This window comes from Lolium rigidum, chromosome 5 (genome assembly GCF_022539505.1).
Source record: "Lolium rigidum isolate FL_2022 chromosome 5, APGP_CSIRO_Lrig_0.1, whole genome shotgun sequence".
NCBI classification, from domain to species: domain Eukaryota; kingdom Viridiplantae; phylum Streptophyta; class Magnoliopsida; order Poales; family Poaceae; genus Lolium; species Lolium rigidum.
In genome coordinates, this window is record NC_061512.1 from 154462407 (window position 1) to 154469232 (window position 6826).

Here is a 6826-nt window from a genome sequence, read left to right on the forward strand (position 1 = left end):
TTTTTCAGAACAAGAGGACAAGGGTCAGTCCACACCTTCCAACTGCAGAACTTTGCAGTGTTCAGGCAAGTTCATCACTTGCTCATGCCATTTGAGTATTTCTATCAAATTACTTGCAAAGTATTATGGTTATCACTATTGCATAAAAATCAAAACCACTATTTTCATAACTATGAATATGACTATGTGGTGGGCAATGGAACCATGGATTGTGTTGATATGGTGGAGGTTCCATTGCACGGGTTTATATCCATCTAGGATTAAACAACAAATGTCGCCAGTGATTCTTGTGCCGTAATACCCGTGTTAACCATAAGATCCGGAGTGGGACGGAGTAGTCAAAAGTGTTTCCACCTCTCGTTCATCAACGGATGCGCTTACCGTAGCAGTTGTATCTTGCGGAGCAACTTGAGGGTGGGGAAACCATTCTAAGTCCTCATGGTTATGCTGTGCATACCGTAGCGGTTGCGACTTGCGGAACAACTTGAGGGTGGGGATCCCATTCTAATTCCCCACGGTAATGTGGTCTATGATGGGTTGCAGCTACCGGCGAAGGAGTTTGGTTCGATCCCAGACTGTCGTCGTGGTCGGGTCCACCCTGAAATTACGAGAATAATGGGACCGGTGAGGACCCAGGGTCGGGGCGTGCAACAAAGGGTGGGTGTTCGAGGTAGCGGAGGAACATGATTGGCTAGACCTTATACCGGGCCTCACACCAAAGGAAGTGTGGACGGGAAAGCTGCCCGGTTGGCACCAAGGTTAAGATCTCTTATGGGTAAAGCAACACACCTCTGCGAGTGTAAGAACTCGTGACTCCGTCACTCCCTGTTCCGGGATTGAGGAACTGCGAACGCGGCCGGAAAGGAGCTCCATGAAGTTCTAGTAAACCAGGTGAAGGCTGACGGACATAGCTCTTTAAAATAAAAGCAATCTCTTGAAGAAATGTTTATCAAAACTTGCATTGGTATTAGACTTTCTGGTCTAATATCGTAGCTAGTGCATTAAACACCTCTTATCTATAATGAACTTGTTGAGTACGCTCGTACTCATACCACTCTTAAATCCCCTGCTTAGATTGTCTGAATCATCTGGAGGAGGACTACGACAACAATGATGAAGCCGAGATCATCGGCTACGAGGAACCAGACCTCTCAGGAGGTGTTGAAGGCGTAGACTACATCATCGTCTACGGATCCGAGGAGGCTTCCGGAGGAGAACAAGCCTAGAGATATCTGAGGAGTAGTAGTAGCCGAGCAGCACAAACTCTTACCATGTAGCTGCTCGATTAAATAAATGTTTAGTTTAATGAGACTATGGTATTGTAAGCTAAGTTGGGTTCGCCTCGAACCCAGGAGTTATTGACGAGGGATCACCTCGGCAATGCCTACGCATTGTAGACTAGGGTTTCGGGAGAGCGACGATGGAGATTCCGGGAGCGAGATTAGGCACACGACGTACCCAGCTTCGGGTCCCCTCGGTGGAGGATCCCTACGTGCTGCTAGCAATCTACTATATGATCATAAGTATCTTTACATGTGGTGCCGCCGTAGGCGGAGCTATGTTGTCTATCTCTCTCGTTTATCTCTTGGCCTCTCTATTTCGGGTGCCCCGGCTAGCTTTATATATGCAACCAGCCTTAGGGTTTTACAAGAGTCCTAGTCGACTACTTCTTCGGGTTGCCTTGTTGGGCCTTCTCCATATTGGGTCTCCTCCATATTGGGCCGAGCCAGGTATACTAATAATGGTTACCCGAAGGGTATGCCCATGTCAGTAGCCCCCGAGTTTATAGGGAAGTCGAAGACTTGCGTAGAAACTCCAAGCATAACCATCTCTTAAGTCGAAGAAATACAAGGCGAGGTCCATGTCGTAGATCATGTGTAGCGTAGATGATGTCGACGATTCTTGAAATTATCGGGTGCGCGGCAGCGCTCCCGATGGGAGTAGCCCCCGAGTCTATGGGCAAGTGCTTGCACTTGGGCATAGACTCAAGTTGTACTACTCGATGAATAACTTAACTATATTTCTGGAAAACTTGATGAAATCCATGTGCTCCCGATGGGAGTAGGCTCCACTCGAGTCGTAGAATCGAGTTGAGTCTACAAACCTTAATTGCCGTAGATGCTGTCGAAGTTATCTTTCTATCGGGTGCGCGACCAGCGCTCCCGATGGGAGTATCCCCCGAGGCTACAGCCAAGTGTTTGCACTTGGGTGTAGGCTCAACTTGCTTTTAATCGACACCACAATTTTTCCTCTTTCTTGTATCTTATCGGGAGGGTGAACAACACTCTCGATAAGAGTAGCCCCCGAGCCTATGGGCAGGTGCTTGCACCTAGGCATAGGCTTGAGTTGTACTACTCGATAAAAAACTTGGCGCACAGCCCCTCTTTTTATCGACTTCAGGCCGTTGCTATTTTTATTTGACATCCATATCTATATTGTACAGGGATAATGGTAGTTGGGGCTAGTTCATCTGACGGATCGTGTACTAGTTAACTGCTCTAGTGGCAATCCGCAAAAACCTACTTCAAGATCACGTCCCCGGACATGATCTCGGGATACCGGTGTTAACTCGACAAGTGCCGCTTAAGGTCTTACCATCCGTCGAGCCCCGACTCATGTTTTATCGGGTCCACAGCGCGTCCGCCGGGATATTTTCTTCACATCTCGTTGATGTGGAAAAAAGTAGCAGAGCGCGGTCTTCGGCGATGCCACGCCCAGCAGAACGGATCCGGGGTCTTACCTTCGCAAATTTGCGGCATTCAGAAATTGATCGCAACTTTGGCGTTCTGAGAATATATTGTCGAGTGCCTTGTTCGGCTGATGCAATGACCCATTTTGCGGGTTCTTCTATTTTTCTCTCGGGCTTGATAAGACAGCCGTATATATTGGTTCTTCTATATTGTCGGGTACATCACCGATGCTCTTGCTTGGAACAATATGACGAGTCAATGAACCCGAAGATTTGTCCATCCTCTTTTTCTTTTTCTCCCCTTTTTTTCTACTCCTCTCTTTTTTTTTTGATGATAATTTCGTCGAGTTCCTCCCTCAGGAAAATTTCTTCAGCTCCTCTTTGAGGACAATTCTTCGGGTCCTCTTTGAAGATAATTCTTCGAGACATCCTTGAGGATAATTCTTCGGGACCTCCTTGAAGATAATTTTTCGGCACCTCCTTGAGGATAATTCTTCGGCACCTCCTTGGAGATAATTTTTCAGGACCCCCATGAAGATAATTTGTCGAGACCTCCATGAAGACAATTTTTCGGGTCCTCCCTGAATAAGATTTCATCGGGTTCTCTTTTGAAGACAATTTCGTCGGGTTCTCTCAAGATTTCGTCGGGTTCCTCCCTGAAAAAGATTTCGTCGGGTTCTCTTTTGATTTCGTCGGGTTCCTCCCTGAAAAAGATTTCGTCGGGTTCTCTCTTATATACTTTGAATTTTGCTTTCTCCTGCACAAATAAACAAACTTTTTCTATCTTTTCCTTGACTCTCTTTTTCGCATGCGGTGTCAGATGCTCAGATTCGATGATATGTAAAGTGAATATATGCCGCGCAGCCCCCGAGTGTCGGGTGCGGCAAAAGTAAATGATAATCAACTTTGTGCAAAATAAAAGAACACTTAGCTTTTTGGTCACGACGAAGTCGATGCATGATGAAGTTTTCGAGTGTAGATAAGAAATCTAGCCAAAGTAAAAACCACCAAATAGCGAAAGTGGATGCCGCGAAATTGTTGATGAAGAAATAGCCGAGCCCCCGAGCGTTGCTGAGGTGATGTCATGATTGTTGTGTCGCAGTCGTGACCCGAGGCGAAATTGTTGTCGAGCCCCCGAGCGTTAGGCGTGACGTCGAAATAAGTTGAGGGAGTCGCGGCGTCATATTTGGTGAAGCCATTTAAGATGAAGCCATAGACAATAATATACGAAGATGAATCCCAGATGAAATATTTGAGATGAATCCGTATTGAAGATTACGCCATTAAATATAGAGCATATATTGAAGATAAATCCATCGATATCATAGAGGATGAATCCATTGGCCCGAAGAATCCAGTAATAATCATAGAAGATGAATCCGCTGATATCATAGAAGATGAATCCATTGATCCGAAGAAAATAGTTCCAGTAATAACCATAGAAGATGAATCCATTGACCCGGAAACGCATCGGGTAATATTGTATAAGAGTAAACCAATAATAACCAGAAGAAGATAAATCCAGTAAGCCGAAAAAATAAATCCACTGTGCCGAAGAAGATAAATCCACTAAGCCGGAGAAAATAATTCCACTGAGCCGAAGAAAATAATTTCACTGAGTCGGAGAAGATAATTCCACTGAGCCGGAGAAGATATATCCAGAGCCGAAGAAAAGAAATTCACCAAGTAACCAAGTATATTTGTGGTAACGAAGTAATGGCGCAGCCCCCAGTGTTTGGATGAATTTGTTGTAATAATGCAATAATGCAGCCCCCGAGTATTCGTGTGTGGCAAAAGTAAATAATAATTAACACTCGGGAAAGGAACACTTAGCTTTTTGATCAGGTGTGACGGAGTCGACGTGGAAGTGGGTTATCCGGCAGATGTAGTCGAAGAAGTAGACGCAACCGATGCAGCGGAGCCGTACGCCATCTAGCCGAAATTATTCGACAAGGTAGAAGTAATCGGCATGGAAGAGAGAATCGTCGAGTTCGCGGCGGGCGAGCCCCCGGGCGAGGTGAGTGCGTATTGTCGGGTAAACAGCGGGCGAGCTCCCGAGCATGCGACTATACGCGGCGAAGTCGTCGAAACTTGTTCCGATCTGCAGTTATATTACGGCGCAAAAAGTACGTGCAAATAATACGAGCCAAAAAATATTTAGCAAAATAAATTTTATGTAATCGAAAATATAGCACCCGGTCCTTATTTCGGAAGACGAATTTGCGACGGAGCTGGATTTTATTCGGATGGCGGCCCGAGTCTCTAGCGACTCGTCGGTTCAGTGGCTCGGGTAAAATCCGCCTTGTTCGTTGTCTTCATCTTTCAAAAATCATGTAAGCTTCGTATGTACAGGCTTTCAGTTTGGCTAACTGCTCGATCCTCTTCCTTCTCTTTTCTTTTTTTGTGGAGTATTAGCACCTGATAGAAGATGTAAAGTTGAATTTCCCTTTCGCGAGGAGCACCAGTCTGACATCACGTGGGTCTTGTCTGCAATCTAAATTTCCTTTTTTTCTTCCATACGGAGTACTTGCGTGTAGTGCCTGGAAACTTGATCCATCATGATAGTTGCCGCCTTGGTAGTTTTTCCTTCCTTGTATGATGTTGCGGCCGGCGGAACTTGAGATTTGATACAAGATCTGACCAGTCTTCTCTTGGATCCGACCGTGGCCGGCAATACTCGAACCTTTATTCCCAACCGATCTTCGCGACATGTTTTGATATCTAGCTAACTTTTCTTTCCTTGATGAGCCACAGCACATTGATTCGTCGGGTGGGTCGGGCGCGGGATCTCGTGAAATTCCATGGCTGCGCATCTTGACCCTGCTTATCTGCGCGTTGTTGATGATGAAGAAGGATCTCGCCCGGATGACAAAATCCAGTCGTCGCGATTCCCACAGACGGCGCCAATTGACGAGGGATCACCTCGGCAATGCCTACGCATTGTAGACTAGGGTTTCGGGAGAGCGACGATGGAGATTCCGGGAGCGAGATTAGGCACACGACGTACCCAGCTTCGGGTCCCCTCGGTGGAGGATCCCTACGTGCTGCTAGCAATCTACTATATGATCATAAGTATCTTTACATGGTGCCGCCGTAGGCGGAGCTATGTTGTCTATCTCTCTGTTTATCTCTTGGCCTCTCTATTTCGGGTGCCCTGGCTAGCTTTATATATGCAACCAGCCTAGGGTTTTACAAGAGTCCTAGTCGACTACTTCTTCGGGTTGCCTTGTTGGGCCTTCTCCATATTGGGTCTCCTCCATATTGGGCCGAGCCAGGTATACTAATAATGGTTACCCGAAGGGTATGCCCATGTCAGTTATCCTCTCAGGACCCAAGAGGAGCTCCGAGACGACATGTGTATATTAATTGTAATATTATGTGAATGAGTTATGGACCTTGCTATGTTCTGTTGTACTACTCTGAGGGATGTAATATTCGCGGAATGGTACTTCGTGAATGTTATATCAACGACTGGCATACTACAACATGCAGTGGTATGCAGGGTCACCACAGCTATTTTCCCCATTGTACGACTTGTCTTCCCTTATTCACATAATTTTCTACTAAAAATAATTAATTATCATTTATTACAAGGGATGACAATAAGAGATAATGCATTGTACCGATTATATTTATCATCCTCTCTAGATGATATGGACTGCTAAGAGAAAACGTACCTTCCCTACCATTGCACATGCCATATTTGTGTAGATATATATGTATCTAGATACATTTTAGTTATAGATACATGCGAATCAAGATAAATCAAAGTCAAACAATTTGGGTGATCTGAATAAACGACATTAGTGCATTGGATGCCGTTACGCAAATAATCTGTAGTTCCTCATGTGAGATTAATAAACCGATGTATAGTTCCTCATGTGAGATTAATAATGTTGCAAGCACAACACACAACACACTTGGACTCGTGCCGACAGGTTGTCTAGGTGCATCGCCGTCGCGAGAAGAGGCGATGCACGCGCCCAGTATCCCGTCCAGTTACATCAACGGCGGTCAACCGCAGGAGAACAATGATTGGCCCAGTAGGGCCGTCCGATCGTCACCCCAGGATCTGCAGAGAGACGTATAGCCACTCCCCGCCCGGCCCACTCGCTCGCCTCCACATCCTCCCCGCAT